This window comes from Pagrus major, chromosome 6, assembly GCF_040436345.1.
Source record: "Pagrus major chromosome 6, Pma_NU_1.0".
Lineage (NCBI taxonomy): Eukaryota > Metazoa > Chordata > Actinopteri > Spariformes > Sparidae > Pagrus > Pagrus major.
This window is the reverse complement of record NC_133220.1, coordinates 4372624-4389464: the sequence shown is the minus strand read 5'-3', so window position 1 is coordinate 4389464 and position 16841 is coordinate 4372624.

The window sequence follows — 16841 nt, the reverse complement described above, 5'->3', positions numbered from 1 at the left end:
TTCAGCTGCAGAATCTGTCTTTGTTTTAACTCAACATCCACTAAAATGGCACTCAGTAGAGAGCATACCTCCACCAAGGCCCAACAAGCCTGATCCAGTATTAATTAAGGATCCACATCACACCACAACAATACGCCAGATTTTTTTCATCAGGATCCATCCCTGGGAAATTAATGAAAAAGTGGGAAAATGATCGATAATATTAAAGAAAAACTTCCTTGATCCGTCTCTTTATCGGGATCTGCACCAAAAGTTAATGGGGTTTATTCTGAGTTATGACCGATTCATTGTTCATAGAAATCTGTTTAAAAGTCTTTTGAAATCCTGACAAACAAACACACGGTCGACAACATGACCTCCATGGAAGAGGTAATTATAAATAAATCAATAAAAAGCTAGTGTTCGTGGGCTGATTTGTGATCTGTGCACAGAGAAACACCTGAACAACAGAACGAGAGTTAAATCTCTTCTTCAAAACTATTTTTAAGTCTGCAAGGTTACTTAACAACATTAAAGTTTTGTTCAGAAAGAAAAAGGCGAGATCGCTCAGGACGTTCAAACACAATGTGATGAAGGTGCTCTACGGTGTAGGGAATATTAAAGTCGGGTTAAAAGGTTATAAAGCCTTCACTGAGATGACTATATTGAATATTGACAAAGCGAGCTGAGTAGAAACAAATGTGTGGTGGCACAAGTGTCCTTCTTCAGGCTGTGTTCAGCTTTTGCTTCTGTCAAATAATTAGTTTCAGTGTCAGTCTGAGGTCTGAGTGGGTGGTGGCTGCAGGTTCAGGGACATTTTGAATAAAGGCACTCTTTGTGAAAGTAGCTTTGTTGCTTCAGATCTACTTTTTGTCTCAGAGGATGTGTTGTGAGTGTTACGTAACAATGATTTATCTTAGCAAGAACTCAAATAACCGTGCGATGTGTCATGTCATCCGGAGAGGGGTGGGTCGTTTCTTGCCAGGTTCCAGACGCCTGAATCACAAGTTGAATGAAGTGAAGTTTGAGCACCAGGATGCAAAGTTTAAGTAGCATTTGAACCAACAAGGATTAGTTTAATTCACCTGAGATTAGCTCTGATCAGAGTTTAGTTAAACCAGGTTTGAAATGAGTAAATCCAGATTCAAAATTAGGCAGAACCAGTTAAAACTAATCTCTAAAAGTTTATGTGTGCAAACCAAACATAAACAGAGATGTTACACAAACTAAAATCAATATATAAATTAAAATCGGGATCTTGTCGGGGTGTTTACTGCTGGTGAAAACCCAACATTTCCCGATTTTTCCTGCTTCATAATAAAAGCTTTTAAATGACGAGAGGACATAAGACTTTTATTGTGGAGAAATTAAATGTATGTTTGACTGAATTAGTGGATCTTTGTGAGTGCAGATAAAACAGCAGGGAGGGAAAGTGATCACAGCTCGATCACCGGTCAGTCTGCTGCTTTTTAACGTCTTCTGCTCCACACAGGAGCTGTTCAGTTGAAGACACACCTTGAGTCGAGTCAAACTTAGACGAGTCAAGCTCGCACATGTGGAAACGTCCTGTTAACCAGCTGCATCATGAAACTCATTTGGTTTGAGCTTGTCCCTTCATTTTATTACAGTCACTGGATTATTTTGCTGAAATGTTGGTGTAACAGAATTAACTTAAACTTAAGCCATGATTAAATCAGGTTTAACTGTTAATCCTTGTTGGTGCAATCCAGCAAAAGTACAAAGAAAATAGTAAAACCAGTTTATTAATTATTTTTACTTTAATATGTTTGATAATCATGTCACAGTTTACACAAAATGACCCAAATGCAAGACACACAGATGCAGACAGGTAGAAAACAAAAGGCGAGCTTTAATGGGCTGAAGTCCAAAACCGACAACCAACAAAGGGCGGGCAAATCAGGAGGACAGGGAACACACGAGGCCCGGGGAACAGGCACAGGAGAGGGAGAAAGCGTGAGGGAACAACAGGGCGAACGAGGCTGATGTGAGACAGGTGTGTGTGTGTGTGGGGGGGGGGGCACAGGAGCAACAGGTGTGCAGGAAGTAGGAAGTGACAACAAGACACGAGAGGACACAACCAGATAAAATAATAATGAATAAACCTCATGGTCTGAGTTATGGATTCCCACAATGCTTTGGGTGTTGAAAACAGGGAGAGTTAGCTAACGACTACAACTTAATTTGTATTAATCCTACATTTTTCTTTACAGTTTGGAACTGAAGAAAACTAGAACAAAACCTGATGATTGTCAGACAAGTCCTGGAGTAATCTGAGTGGATTTATGATGGATGGTCACATGCATCCGTTCAGAACGTCACACTGGATCTAAAAGTACACGTATCATGTCTGTTTGTTCACAGATTATAACTCAGAGGAGGAGAAACATCTTTCAGAATCAGGATTTCAACAAACCTTCCTCCATGAGCCGCGTCACACAGCCAGTGCTGCAGCTACAACTGCTGACCGTGCAGATAAGTTCAAGCCAAATTAACCGGTCAAACCACATTAACCCACTTCCTGTTGTGTGCAGAACGCCAGCATGCACCTGTCCCTGTGGGAAAACCCAAGGCTGTGTGGTCAACTGAATTTAACTGAAGTTTTACCATTTTTACACCCAAACTAGCACATTTAAGCAGTTTGATCAGCTCGCTGTCATGAAGATAGATGTCTTTTGTCATCTACGCTCAGTTCTCGAAGAGTTTGCACATTTACGTCAGGACGGTCGCATGTGCAGAAAATAATCAGGTTATATTGTTTGGATGTGACTGTTTTTTTATTTTGATCAGTTAGGAAATGTTTAAACTGCCTCTCTGTTTAACCGGACCTGTTTATTTTGATTGAATGTTTTTATTCTGTTTCAACTGATTGTAATCAGAGTATTCAGCTCCATGTAACGGCAGCTGGTGCGACTTTATCTTTTACCTCAGTCGTCCTTTCAAACTCAACACAGAACAACGAGTGCTGCCTGAACGAAGATGGATGAAAAAAGTATTTTACGCGCCAACGTCCTTAATTTCAACACCCATCATGAGGGGCGATAGATCCATCACAGCCGATAAATACCCACGACTGCTGCAGAGCCATTTTTTGGTTGACGCAAATGTTTTGGCTGCTGGGAGAAAGAGGTTTTCGTTAGCACGCTTGCTTCAGCAGATATCTCTTCGACACAACACGTGGACGTCTTCGACATAACGTGAAAAAAAACAGATATTTCTTCACGTTCTGTTGATAATTCTAGTTAATGGACGTTTGAATGTTTTAAACTGAAATTCTTACATACTGCACCTTTAGATAGACTGCAGCTATCTGCACAGCTAACAAGCTAACTAGCGGTTACGTTGCTGATATGCTGATATTTTTGTTTTGAGCATGAACAGATGGCCAATTTTTTACATGTTGCACTTTTTAAAGGACTGTGGATTCCAGCGTTGTAACCAGAACTTCTCCCCCTCGGGGAGGTTCACAGGTCGTTTTTTATTTCGCACGGCATGTTTCTGTCAGCAAGAGGAACTGCATTTACCAGAACAATGAGCAGGATTTACATGAGGCTATAACCGATAATCCTCCTGCACCAGTTTACTTCTGAAAATAATCGTTTGACATTTTGGGAGATGTTCTCTTGAACAAACTGAGATGAAAAGATGGATATTAGTCTTTGTGTTTGATTAGGGTGTGGTTAGCTTAGCTTAGCATAAAGACTAGACGCCCTCGTTCTGCCATTTATTTAATCCACAGACAAACAGAAAAATGTAGAAAGAACAATTTGCAGCTCAGGACAGTTAGCCTGCGGACTAAAAGCACTTATTGACTTCCCAGAGTTGTCACGGTGAGGATGCCAAGTGGCTGGGTGGGGAAACTGTTTTCTCCTTCTTCTATGTCGTTCATGCTAATAGCTGAGTTCATTGATCGGCAGCGTCCTGAACTGAAGCCATCACAGTGAGGGTGCCAGGTTCGGTCACATCATGCCCGTGCAGAGACCCGAACTGTTTTAGACAACTGACACTCATTAATTTCATTCCCTTCGCTCAGGCTGCAGGCAATTCAGATTTGTTTTTTCACATCACATCTTGAAGACAGACTGTCAGCTCGATTATCAACAAGAGCTCAGATCAGATTTTTGTGCCAAGATGTCACTAACTTATCTGCAGGGGTTGCTGTGGTGAGGAATGAAGGCGTCGGTAACTGTGTCCGCTGGCCAATCATCTCGCTTTCCAAACAATTGTGCAGTCACGTTGCAGAACATTTAACTCGAGAAGACAACTTCTGAAGAATTTGTGGGTGTGAATGCTGATGACAGATGCACATTGTTGGCCGTAAAGTTTTTTTGAAGAGCTTACACGAAATGCACATTGCTGGCTAACGTGGAATATTTTAAGAATTTTAAAACTATGAGCGTCTACTGAGCACACTGTGATTTTTTTGTGTGTTTATTGTCTAAAATGTGGCTCGTGGAGCGGTTCAGGAAAGTTGATGTTTTCACGCCTCAAGATATTTTTCCTCTCAGTTTAATGGGAGCCAACGGGTCAGCCAGTCAGCGCTCCTGTCACTGCTCAGCCCACCGAGCCAAAAGTGTTGGTCCGACTGCTTCCAGAGCCACGTGGTTGCGGCCAGCACAGATTTACCTACAAGCTGATGTTGAAATTATGTAGGTGGAGTGAAGATTGTGGGAATGAGAGTGAGTTGAAGACAAGGTTTTGTTTAGAGCTCCCCTCCACTCTGGCTGTCAACATTCTGCCACGTACACACCAATGTAGAAATCTGAAAATGGGCTGAAAAATGATGAGTTTTTGAACTGTGACTGTGTGAAAAGTATGAATGACATGAAGAAATTGAATGAATATGATGAAGTCCTAATGTTTGTGAACGTTTCAAAGTTTGAATGGAGTTTCTATGTGAACGTATGAAGGAGGAAGGAGAGTTTGGAAATGAGTTAATGCTTTGATCGGACCGCAGTTAAACAACTAAAGGTTGCGTGTCTGTTTAAAAAAAAACCCACAGGCGGTTCTGTCTCTGACACAAAGCAGGGCGGACATCTTTCAGTCTAAAACAAACATACCTGTGTGTTCATGTTCATGACATATTGTTCATAATGCTTTACTTTCCCCCCCACACGCTCACACGAGGCCTCTCAAGACGCCTTAAATTGAAAAGGGAAAACGGAAAAAACTTTTTTGGGGGGAATTAATAGTTTATAGGACTTAGACAAGGAAGTTTAATGCCAATTAATATTGGTTTAATGATAAATAGTGTTCAAAGGTGCAAAAATATGGATCATTGTTCCTTTTTCTCATCTGACTCCGACTCAACTGATTCTTCACCTTTTCACCTCATCTTTAACCCTATTTTCCCCCTTTTTGCCCCAGTTTGTTCTTATCTCTGTGGTAATTTTCCCCCTTCGCCCAGTTATCTGTCCGCTCCGACACATTTCAGAGTCTAAAGTTCAACTTGTCTTTACAATCCATTTGTGCATTTTCCCCTGACAGGAGTCAGTTTAGTCATCGAGACGTTATTTTCTTGTATTCTTCCATTCGAGGACACAACTGTTTTTGTTACAACCTCACTGACGTTATTTTAATCGATGTTCCTTCGTTATGGTGACGACAGATTCCCGAGTTCATGACTTGTTACAGATGTACAGTGTTGTGTAAAGTACCCAAACGTCATACTTGAGTAAAAGTAAAGATATTATGTCACAATATTACTTTGGTTAAAGTAGAAGTATTTTAAATTAAATGCACTTTATTATAAAAAGTAAGTAAAAGTAAACTATACATAAATGTACATGTACATACTGCACTATATGCTTTGGTTTTTATTCGACTGTCAATAAAAATAAATGAATGTATGAATGTTGAGTGAAAGTACAAAGCAGCAGAAAATGGATTTATTCAAGAAAATTACAAATACCTCAAAATTGTACTTAAATACAGTAATAGAGTAAATGTACTCAGGTACGTTCCATCACTGCTCGTCTGTGGATGTTAATTTTTATACATGTTTTTCAAATAGTTTTGTTTGTGTACTTATGTTGTGAAATCATAAACCACATTTTGAAAAAGAAACATGTCAACGTCCATTTTCATCGACAAAACCTCCAAATTAAAAGACATTTGTACAAATATACACGTTTGTAACTCCCCGGACCCTCGACTCAAGTAGAGAAAAACTGAATAAATAAACAATAAAAACTCTTTTAGCAGAGAAAACAGTTGGAGGGAACCTCAAGGGGAGCCACAGAGGAGGGAACAGACCAACAAATCACAGAGTATCTCATATAATTAGATTATATAATATGTATGAAGAGTGTGGATCCAGGAGGACGACTGACTCTGAGCCCTCCTCTCATGTGAGTGTGAGTTATGTGACCTTCTCTTTTAAATATGTGACTCTTCCTCTGTGTGTAAAATGATGACACGCTGATGTGTTGAGGGATAATCTCGACTGGTTCAGGGTCATGTTTTGGTATCAAAGGCGATCTGGTTTCTGTTTGCAGTCAGAGCACTGACCAATCACGCTCGAGCTGACTTTTGGTTCTCATGCAGGTGAACAAAGATGTGGAGAGCAAATGAGGCAGAACGCTTCGGCAGAAGTTTAATCTCAGAACCGATCCGTTATCGTCTGATATCTGCAGATCGGCCGAAACATCGTCTCCAATCTAAAAGATGAGCAGTGCACGTAAGACGAAGTGTTCGCCCTCGTGTACGTTATCTGGATATCTGCTGGCTAAACCAGAAGCTCTGAGACATTCGCCGCTTGTGAAAATAACCAGTTGGTTCCAAGTTTGTTTGCAGAACGTCGTGGCTCAAAACTCGTCCACCTCTTTCCCGACCGTGTGAAACCTTGCAAGAATTTGTGGGCGCGACTTCCAGCTAATCAGTCACTGAACCTGAAGAGGCGTTTTCCACGGTAACAGGACGCTAACCTTCGTTCTTAGAGCGTTTGCCATGGCGTGTGTCAGTTATTATGATACTTTACTTACTCTAGGTCTGTTATTTTTTGCGGGAAGGTGGACCATCTTAAGCCATTTTTATGCTGATGAAAAAGTGTGTTATTTTAATGAGACATGGGGACATTTCCGGCTGTTTTAGTGGCGACCAAAACAGGTATTTTAAGCCAAACCATGATGTTTTCTGTGGTTTTTGTGCCTAAACCTGAGCAGATTATAAGCACAGCGCTGTGATGAGAGAGAAATAGAAAATTGAACCAACACAAACTTAAAGTAGCAACATAAAGACATGTTTCAGAGAGGTTTTGGACATTTATTCTGGTGATTGGATTGACATTGAAGGTCACAGGACAATGGCAATGGACCGTGTGAAGAAGACAACAGTAACAAGACAGTAAATGTGTGTTCACTGCAGGAAATACATCTGCAGGAAGCAAAAACAAAAGTGAGAGGATGATAAAATCATATCTACAGTGAGTGGAGATGGACTTCCCTTTACAAAACATGAGGAAATTCAGGTTCAGTTCATGGTTCACCCAAAATGGCAGAAGCAGTAGTTAATTATATTGTTATCTCAGGAAAACAAAAGGCTCATGAGATAATTCAGGAGACGTGAGAATGATTTCAGCCTTGTTTGCTGCAGTTTCATCGAAGAGCAGATGATCAAAATTTATAGAAACCAGAGGTGATTGTTCGACCGTCTTCAGCCAGCAGCTGCTTCAATAAAAGCTGTTGTAACGGCAGCGGTTTTGTTTCCTCGCGATAACGGGTCCATTATCTCGTTACCTCTGGATAACAAAGATTGTTGTCTCAAGATAACCAAATAATTAACTTGCGATATCAAGGTAACAGCAGTGAAATATTTATAGCAAGCAAAGCTGCTTGGAAGAAACATTGAACAATCGTAATAATAATCCTTAAAATCTGGTTTTTCACCAAACAAGAACAGACAGGATGAGCCGAACGTGTCTCAGGAGTTTAATATTCTTCAGCTCACATTGCATCGTTCAAAGCTGTTCTCATTCGAGGTGACAGACGGAGGCAGATAATAATAAATGAATGTTTGAAGCTTGACTTCTGTTAGTCTGTATGTTGTGTTTCAGCCGCGCCTGGTTACCTGCCTTCCTGCTCTTTTGTCTCCTCTTGTTAAAAGCTTTGTTTGCTCCAAATCCAGACAAAAAGCCGGCAGCGCCGTCGACCACGTTGCTAAGGGACTGATTTATAAACGCTTCAGTTACCAAGGCTGAAGTAAAATCTGTTTTTTACTGCTCATCTGTTAAACTTCAGTTGATGACGCTGTCGTTTCCAGCATTTTCACTTGTTTACAAGCTGGATTTCCCCAAAATGCGAACAAATAAATAATCTCACTGCCAGAGGACATTAATCTAAGCTCCACATATAGATATAGGCCTTCCGACAGCTTTCTGGCCTTGCAACCTTTTTTCTGCCCTCTTTATTGCGTTGACGCCACTTAAAGGAGACGTGTGATGCTTATTTTCAGGTTAATAATTGTATTTTGGGTTACTACTACAATAGTTCACATGCTTTAGTGCTCAAAAAACACATCAGTTGGTCTCAGACTGTCCACTGCTGCAGCTCCGTCTGAAACGCTCCTGTCTCTTTAAGAACCCCCATTCTCCTCTGATTGGTCGGCTCACACACGTCTGAGCCAGCAACAACCAACAACAACAGAGCAGCTGTGCTAAATCGATTCATATGTGCCAAACTAGCCAACTAGGCATAAATCATGCAAATGTGTGACATGGTGACGTAGTGTGATGTCATAAAGTCACGGAATTAAAGGCGGGACTTGTGACGAGGCGTTTCAGGAGCAGTGTTTTCTGTGGGAGAGAGGAGCTTCTGTTGGTGCAGACTTGGATCTTTTTTAACTTTTAAGGACTTTCACATGAAGCAGAACAAATTTAAAACACTGACGGTAAAAAAAAGTACAATCAGTCTGCTTTAAAATATCTTGTGCTGAGGAGAAACCTTCAAAATACAATCTGACCAAAAAAAAACTGGACTGGACTCTGTTATCTGTAACCGATAGGATCCAAGGCTGTCACGGCAGCAGCTGTTTTTTCTTTCATCACAGCGATCCTGAGATAAAAGTGACAGCCTTCATGTTACAAAGTAAAAACCACCAGGAATGTGTGCCGGGATGCATTTTGATTGGTCGATGCAGCAGCCTGCCAGATGACATCACTTTGTGGCAAAAGTTGAGCAAAGTTCAACGCTTTCTTTTTTTTTTTTTTTTTTGCGAGAGCCGCGTTCGTTCAGGCAGAACTAACGACCGCTGCTCACAGCCTCAGATGGCTGTTTGAAGAAGTGACGAGCAGACAGAAAAGTCCTCGTTCACAACTGCAACTGGGTCGCACAAGAGTACAAAGGAAGACACACACACACACACACGTCAGCACACACGGACATGTCTAGACACACTCTCTTGCGTGTTTGACCTTGTGACCCAATGAGCAGACCTCCACAGGTCAAACACACACACACACACACTCTCTCTCTCTCTAATCCTCGGCTGAACTCGTTCACCCCAGACCTCCAACAGACCTCCAACTCAAACCAACTTGAATAGAAAATAATTAATTTGCTTTTATGTTTTTGTTTGTCCGTCGTCATCAATTTTCACTTACGTTGTTTGAATCCACTTGTTTCCTTTTAGCGTTTTTTTATTTTATTTTATAAGATGCAAACATTGGATGTGAAAGGCGGAGCTCTCAGCAGCTGGTGAAGTCGTTGCCTGCAGATCTTTGGAAAGTCTTCTTTTTATGGCCACTCTGCTGCTTCTCACAGAGAAGCAACAAACTGAAAACATGTTCTGAGTCCTGCTTCACTCGTCCTTGTTGGTCGGTTTCAGTTTAAGCCTCTTTGAACGAATGAATAAAACTTTTCTGCAGAATTAAACCTCTGTTCTCAGCGGCTTCAGGGGGAATTACGGGGTCAGTCGAGGTCCAGCAGACACAACGGCACATTTTTGAGCTAGAAAAGAGAATTTGCCTTCGGGTACACAACATTTTCAGAAGACATTTGAAATATTTACTGTGTTTTTTTACAGCTCAGGTGACGCACGTCTAATTTACGGATCCTGACACCCGTCTGTAGCTCTGATGGTATTTTAGTGATCACTGAAACAGACGCTCATCTGTTTTTTTAAGCACTTTGTCATGGTTTGTTGTCAGGTCATCTGCTGCCGATGTTTTCATGTTATTGCTTCTCAGTCTGCAGCACAGATCTTTTGATGAAACTCTAGGTTAGAGTTAGATAAAGATCATGTTTTGGCTTGAAATACTTGTTCCTGTCGCCACAAACACATCTGGAATTTGTCCCAATATATTGTCAACATTTTCCGGCGGCTTCACGCTCACAAACGTTGAAACACCACGTTGAACAGTGGTCTCTGGCTCGGTCACCTCCTGACATGAACCTCAGCTCATTTAAATGTAATGAGAACATGATATGAGACATTTTGATGATACCATGGGAAACATTTTTACCTGTTTACTCTCATAATTTGGGTTTTCAGTGTTTCTTGTTTTATTTTGAAGGGTTTATTGGCTTTTGTCTTGCTGTGATTTACACTTCCTGTCTTCGTGTTTTTCCCACCTTTTTTAAATGAGTTTGACCCGTCCCTTATCTGTCTTCCCTCCTCAGTCTGTCTTCTTCCCTCTCTCTCTCTGTCAGTTTGTCTGTTTGCTCCTCATGATTTGCCCCGGCCCCGGTTTTCCTTTTTAGTTTTGTTTCCTGCCTTTTATTTCAGTTTACATTATTAAAGCCTGCCTTTTGTTTTGTTTTTTCTTCCATCTGTCCTGCATTTTGGTCCCTTTTTTGCAAAAACACAACAGTTTACTCTCATTTCTATATAAAAAGTTAAGTTTAGGACTAAAGGTAAATATCTCCCATGAAGACATCAGCTACTGAACAATGTAAACATTAACACACATTTGTATGCACGACACATCTGGATATTTTGTAGGAGAACATTTTACGCAAAGTGCTCTTCAATCACTGGACTGAAGAGAAATGAGTTAATAACACAACAGTAATAAGCCCGTCCGGCCGCTGGAGGATGTGACACTGCAATAAATGATTCATCGGTGACTCGAGGCCAAAGTCTGAAAAGAGAAACTTAATCCTCATGTTTACAACCAGAGAGCTACTACTGAGCTACTGTAGCAACACCCAGACCTTCCTACAGAAACACTGCAAGTACAGTCACTAATTCACACTGGACACGTTGGCTTGTGCTTTTCCACCCGTCTCAGTTCAAGTCGCATTCAAACAGAAGTCAAATTTATAAAGTCTCAACAGAGATGAGGGAGAAGCGAGATGTCTCACTCCTCAGCAACTTCCATCATCAGCTCCAGAACAAACGACGGGTTTAATTCAGAATATTAATGATTAAGACTATTTAAAACAAGTTTCATGTCTTCTGGAGGTGCTCTGATGTGGTGTATGATCTGCTGCTTTCTACAGTTTCCTGTTTTTCCGGCGCAATTGTGATGAAATGTGACGCGCCTGAAAAAGAAAACCAGAAAGGCAGCATGCTAACATTTCCAACCCGATCGCCAGAACAAATATTAGCTAAGTAAACTTCTACAAAACCACAGATAAATTCAATCTGGACGATTCTTATTGTTGCAACTTTCCAATTGTTTAGGCTGAATTTTCTTTTTCTTTCTCGTCACACCGCTGAGCTTTTCCTCTGTTTAGGCACAAAAACCACTTGGTTAGTGTTAGAAAAACATCATGGTTTGGCTTAAAATACCTGTTTTGGTCGCCACGTTCACAGATTGAGACCGTCCAACTTCCCGTGAGAAATAGCCGGTTTTGGTCGCCACAGAAACAGCTGGAAGTTCGTCCAGATCCTCTCGTAATAACGTCTCTCCACCTCCTGGCGTGAAAGGTGGCTAGTAAGCGTATATGTCAGCGTGTAACCACGTTACTGTGGTCTGCAGAAACGTCCTGGTGACTGGGCCGAACATTTTACCAACAAGCACCAAAGAACAGCTCAGGATTAAGGATATGTCATAAATTTGGCTACAATTCAATCCAAGATGTTTCGTGTGTTCAGAAGAACTAATGCTGCTATCGTCTTTCTTCTCTAGCGGGGATGAAATATTGATTAGTGCAGCTTAATTATCATTTTGTTTTCTGTTTTGACCCTCGGGGGCCACCAAAACAATCTCTTATGTCACACGAGCAGATGTGATTCAAGTTGCAGTCTTCAGCAACAACAATCTTCTGCAGCAGATGTGGAAATGAATAAAATGAATCAGAAGCAGCAAAGAACTGAAAACATGGACAGAAAGAAATTGATCAGATTTAAAGTTTGAAATTGGCTCGGAGGAAAGAAAAGAGATTTGAACTCTGTGCGACTACTTCTGGAAATATACCAGCTGATAATAAATTCTGCCGCTAGCTTCAGATGAATGAGCCTTATCTTATAATAAACTGCTTTGTGTGTGTGTAAATACTGTGTTTATATAACCTGGAGGTGAGCAGGTCCATCAGTCACTTATTTTTACATTAAGTTATGTCTCATGATGACTAAACAGAAGTCACAGTGACTCATCATGTTTCATAACATCAAACATACGTGAAGTTACTGAACTGAACTGCTGGTGTTCAGGACACGCTTGTAATGAAAATGTCACCAGTTTGAACCCAACTGGAAAAAGCTCTCAAACATACAGACCTACAGATAAAGGTTTTTATCATAAAGAAACGTGACTGACGTGCTGTTTGTGTTGACAGCTGAAGCATCTTAAACTTTTCCACCGTTAGTTATCAGTGAGATGTTTTGATCCACAAAGATAACGAGGAGATCAGGGTCAAAGTTTTTACAGTCAGGGGATATAAAACCTTTCCTCCGTCTGTTGTTGGTGTTATAAAATGATGATGTCATTGTCACATGACGATGCGTTTGCTGGTTTTTAAAAAATTTCCACTTCTTGTGCATTAAAGCCCAACCTCATCACACTGACCCATTTCCAACATCCCCCCCTTGGACACACTCTCAGACTTTCATTAAGTCGTTGTGGGCTCAGATCTTTCCCACTGTGAGATCAGCAAAGGTATTCAACCGTCCAGCGAGCGGTCCTGAAGGAGAATGTTGGCAGCTCCACAGAGATGTCACGGTGACATAGATTTAAGTCCGGGGGGGGTTTTTTTGGAGCTCGACCATCACTGAGTCATTCTCACAGCCTCTTTGTGCTCAGTCATAGTTCATCAGAGTCTCCTTGAATGCAACAGAGCCTGTGGTCTTTGTTCTCTCTGCTTGTGGCTCAGGTCACATTCTTTCATCAGCTCAGACTTCTGCACAAGTCGCACACTGAGGCCGCTCAAGCTGCGATTAATCCAAAAATTGTTAGATTTTTGCTTCTTTGTGTAACCAGAATTATCTCCGTGAGCTGCTGCTCCAACTATCAAACTATAATAAGTGACTTCACATTGTTGTTTACAGGACATCGTCCCTCTCACACTTTATTTCAGCCGTCTCTCCAGTCTGAGCTCGTCTCAAAGTGTGTATGTCAGTGATTTTAAAGCTTTTTCTCTGAAGATAGCAGAGATGTGGAACTTGACTTAAGACACGATGACTTGAATAATTTGTCTGCATTCATTTGATGTTTGAAATTTTTGAAAATGTTTTATTGTCTGGTGTCAGTATTTCACTGTTTAAAGGTGACAGGGAGGGATAAATGTCCTTAGTTACAGTCCATCACTGTGTACATCACATCACACACATCGTTATTATAAAAATATGATGAACAGCTGCTTTAAGTTAATTTTACATAAGAATCGGCCTGTGTGTGTACGTGTCTTGAGGTCAGTAGGTTTTGTAAAAAAGATCAATCTGAATAAATTTCAGAGGACAATAAAGTGAAGTACTGTGATGAATGACAGCCTGTGAGTGCACACACACACACACACACACCGACACACACACTGCACGGCACAGTGTGGTGAAGTGGGTGACCTGGATACCGCTGTCATGTGAGGAGACGTGTTAATTGCCTCCCCCTCCTCCCGTCCGTCTCCCCCTCACACTCTGTTGTTATCTCCTCTTCTTCTCGTCTTCCTCCTTGTCTGTCTGGTTCTGACCGACAGAACCGAATGTGTTCACGTATGAAATTAACAAACACTATGAGAACTTCCCTCCAACCATTAGCCAGAACTTTATTAGAGGGTTTGCAGGAGACTGGGCGCCGACGCCAGCTGTCACCAGTCAATCACAGGGCTTTAATTAAGAGTTGCCAATCATCTGAATTAAAGGTGCAGGATCAGATTCACCATCTCCTCCTTGTTATGACTCTGTGGTGTGTGTGGTGGTGACTGTATCTGCAGAGATGCCAGGTGTGTCACCGATTCTTGATTGATGAGTCTCATGGTTGTCAAACATCGAGGCTTTCAGTTGACGGCTCGCCATCTCATAGTGTCGATTGAGCTGATGGTTGGGTGTGGAGAGCTTCTTCTGCTCTCACGATGTCAACCGGGCTCATTCCACCGCGGTTGACAACAGACAAACAGTTTGGATTTTGTTGAGCGGTAGCTAGGCTCTCGTCAAATACCACTTTTACACTGAAAGTAGTGTGTATATGCTACTTTTCTTAAAGGCAGGTAACCCGCTCAAAATAGGCGACTGACTCCATTTTTTCCGTTTTTTTTCCTTTGAATTGTCCCCCAGTTACGGTCCAGTCCAGTCCTTCAAAACACTCTCTTTCTCCCACTCTTTGTGGGAAAAAGAAAAAAACGACACCGTAAATCGTGCTGTTTTGAGTTGAAATGTCACCCATGTTTGTGTTGTGCATGGGGCCCAAGGGAGATGTGGAGGGAACGGGGTCATAGATTGATCCTTCAACATGACACAGAGGCATTTTCACTTCATGATACAGGAAGAGACGAGATGTGTGCGAAGCCAAAGGAAGTAACTACTAACTAACTTTACAGAAAGATTTTATAGCGACGGTTCAGTGTTTATGAAGTTATATCCACTCTGTTTGAAAACTGTGTCAGTCGTCAGGTGTTTCAGTGCAGAACTGGTCACTAATTTACTCAATCACACGACCAAATCAATGTTTACCTGAGGGACAAGACAAAACCGACCTGGACCAGAGGAGACCTGTCTTCAGGGTCATCACTTGACAAAAGAAACCAGGTCATTCACTTCACAACGAGAGCTGTAAATGTGTGTGTGTGTGTGTACTGTCGTCCTTCAGTCTTTTTGACGAGCGCTTTGATTTTAACACCTTGTAAGAGTGTCAGACATTTTGTCTGCTCATCACCTCTTTAAAAGGCTGTGTGAGGCGTCATGTGTGCAGCACAACGTGTGAAGCTTGATTCATGCTTCTGCGTTGAATGTACACCATATTTATGGCATAGCCTCTGTGTAGATGCCTGACACATCGCAGCGACGCATGAACACAATGACTATAATTGGGCTGCTTGCAGTGGTGTTAATACTGGGGATTGTGACCTGTAGTTTCCCCAGTAAACACATCGACCTCTTCGGCTGTTGCAGTCCCTCCTGACTGGTCAGCTGTTGCTTGTCTTGGATTATACTCTTCCCCTGAAGTTGCTCTTTGCTACCGGGGTGTCTCTGGGGTAGAGAGGTGGAGGTGCGTTGGCAGCCACCAAACCACAGCATCAGGACAAACTTCTATTGGGTCATAAGTGATGATCGAGAGGGATTAGTATCGTATGAATCTATACTTCATCCTTTAGAAAAATACTGCATAGCATACTTTTAAATGTATATAATCAAGCAGCTCTCTGGAATCATCAGAACTCCCGTAAACCTGCAACCACACTTTAACGTGTTGAACCAGTGCCGCCCTCCCTTCAGACAGGCTCTCATAGCTGACATACCTGCGCCGGATGAAACAGTTTCTTTGAATATTATGTGTCTCGTCCTGTTTGCTCAGGATTATATGTCATCGTGTGCGTGCTTGAAATATTATCTAGTAGATACACCCAAACCACACACACACCGTCGCTCCCACTTGGGTCAAAACACCAAGAAACATAATTTTAATACAGGACACTATCTCCAAATAAAACAATGCACATATTGGCACGAATAGAGATTTAATCCAGATATGTGTGTGTTTATGTACGAGCAGTGACGACATACTGTTTGTGTGCTTTGTGTTGGTGTTTTTCAGCCTTGTTGGAGATGTAATCCTTCGCTGTTTATTCAGCCATCAGGAGCTTTATATAAGAAGAAGGTTTCCAGAGCAACATCACAATCAGCCTTCTAAATGTAGAGTGTGTGTGTGTGTGTGTGTGTGTGTGTGTGTGTGTGTGTGTGTGTGTGTGTGTGTGTGTGTGGTTTCATGTCCGTCATTGTGCTAAGTAAAGACTCAACACCTGCTGCAGTGGATTTACCAGGACAGAGGAACACTGGCCAGAGGAGACAGGATACATGCACAATGTGGTCAAAAGTATGTGGACAGAGCAAAGAGCAGCAGACTGATGAAAAAAAAAAAAAATGAGGTGAGAGAAAATGAAATAGACTCAAACAGCAGGTTTCCTCGTGTCACACGTTCAGCTGCTGCCCTCTGCTGGATCTTACATAATATGTCTGAAAGTAATCACTTGAAAAAATGAAAACAATGTTCGATTTCAGCCTCTTAAATGTGAAGATTTCCTGTTTTCACATGTCTCACGTGACGGTAAACTGAATATATTTGGATTCTGAATCACTGTTCTGACATAAGAAGCATTTAAAGGTTTACTATTTAGCTTTTGTCAGGTATGTTTTAGTACTTTGACATTTTGACCTACATTTTACTATCCTGTACTTTAAAAATCAAGAAAACATCAATTACTTGGAATGTGTAAAAAATAAATGTATCTATCTCCTTCAGTCATTCAGGTAAA